Source organism: Octopus bimaculoides, chromosome 6 (assembly GCF_001194135.2).
Source record: "Octopus bimaculoides isolate UCB-OBI-ISO-001 chromosome 6, ASM119413v2, whole genome shotgun sequence".
Lineage (NCBI taxonomy): Eukaryota > Metazoa > Mollusca > Cephalopoda > Octopoda > Octopodidae > Octopus > Octopus bimaculoides.
In genome coordinates, this window is record NC_068986.1 from 42,887,474 (window position 1) to 42,889,627 (window position 2,154).

Below are 2,154 nucleotides of genomic sequence, written 5' to 3' on the forward strand. Positions count from 1 at the left end.
GTATCTAGCAGCGATAATTCATCCGACCAGTGTGCTGGATCAAAGTCGTTCACATAGTTAACATTAGTTTTGGGGAGGCTTTTAAATTTCCTTTCCAAATTCTCAGAATTTCCAACTATGACATTGATTACTCACGTCCGAAGTCTACCGTGTTCTTTTCACTTATACATGAAATCACATTTTCTTCAGAACGTACAATATTTTCAGTCAGTTTAATAAAGAAAAAAAAACAGAAATGATAAATCTAAAGAGATAAATGTTGCTAAAAAAACAAACATGTTGATGTCCTGCATTGATTCCAAGTCAGTTTGATCCGTTATAGAATGATATGATATCATAAATGTTAATGTAATCACGTAAGTAACTGTTCTTACTATTAGTCTTGGAATTAAGAAAGTATTATAGCGTTGGGTATCTCATGGTTGCTGTTGCTAAAAAAAAGGAAGGGATTTTTACAAGTATTTGTGACTCTATAGTTTTTATACCTATCTTTTTTCTGTTCTGACTAGTGATTACTTTCCACAGTTATTCGGAATACTTGCAAGAAAAAGTTTTTTACTGAATTTCATTTTGAAATCTTTCCTGCTTTCACTACTACTGTTCGAGAGGTTTCAACATACGGAAATTGAAACATCTGAGTACACTTTGTGTTGTATCTGTTGCATCATTTTTACCTGTGAACTGTTGTGTAAAACTAGATAGGAGTGCAGATTAGAAATCGTCAAAGCCGATAAAATTTTAATATGCAGATGTTTTTCACATTGGTTTCAAAGTCGTTCCTTATGAATAAGTAGCGACTCTAAATGAGTACTATTTTATAGAAATAAAAAAAATTATACGTGGTAAAATATCATTCGAAATTCAATAGAAGGACACAAAATTTATGCCATAACAAAGTTGAGCCGGTAAATACGTGTAGTATTTTCAAGAGAAACATTACATAGTATTTTCAAGGGAAACACCACTGACACAGAAACAAAATTTACGTTAATATATTTATAAAAATATGAATAAGCAAACATTTTTAAATGATAACTAGATGAATACAAGGGAAAATTGTATTTTATCCTCAGTGTTATTGGCAAGACTGAGTTACAAGCATAGTTTAGAGTTCCAAATCTTACTCTAGTTTTTAATATTAAGTTTTGCGACATTTCATACTATGAAAAGCATTTACAAATTAAGTGGGAAATCAATATGTTTTAAATTTGCTCGATTTGCTTTTAGTAAAAACAAGTTGTTTTCTATTTTTAAGTTTAAACAAACATACAAACGCAAATGCTTTTTTATGTGAATGAAATTCACTTCACTTTTAAAGAACTCTAATATTTCAATCAGCAAATAAACAGACTTGGAATCTTTACACTCATTTAATTTCGGCCATTACATAAAAATTACAAAAGTTCTTAAATCAATCTGTAAATTTAGCTAATATCAATTTTTCGGATCTATTTTATCTTTAGATATGAGGAGGAAAGAAACACATTGGCATTAAATACATAAGTTTCTTTTATTTTGTAACCGGTAAGTTCTATTCTATTAGGATGCGTTTACATAGAGGACAAATGCATGCATCATCTGCTTGCATCAGTTCCTAGTTCTAATCCTTTCTGAGATCTTGTAATACCCTAGACTAGTTATACGAGGGCGTGTTGAAAAGTTTCTAGCTTTGGGTAAAAGAAAATACAGGAGGGTCAGTTAATTACGATTTTATTGAACATATTCTCTTCTCAAATTCACACACTTATTGCAGCGGTCCTTCAGGTTTTCTAAGCGCATTATAAAAGCTCGGAAGATTGGGCTTCAACAAGGCTTTTCGCAACACCCTTAAAACCAGGAACTTTTCAGCATCCCCTTGTAGTATTTGCTGAGGATCAGAGATGAAGTCGATAGAAATGTCGAAGTAAAAATTTTAATATTTTGAGATAAAAATTCCGTAAAATTACAATCTAAACTTCGAGAGCATTTAAAAGTTTAATGATTAAAAGAATAAATTCAACATATTATTTGAATTTATATCGAATTAACATCCGTTTAATCTATATAATGATGTCTTATCTCTTAAGTGTATCAATTTGTTTCAGATTAAATCATAATATATATATATATATATATATATATAATATAGATTTAATCAAAAGATTAAATGTGGTA

At 29.9% G+C, this 2,154-nt stretch overlaps 1 protein-coding gene across 1 annotated transcript in view; it reads left to right on the plus strand.

Moving 5' to 3' along the window:
* LOC106874031 (contactin) overlaps positions 1–2,154 on the plus strand; it is a 164,816-nt gene that overhangs the window by 39,298 nt on the left and 123,364 nt on the right. The window lies entirely within an intron of this gene.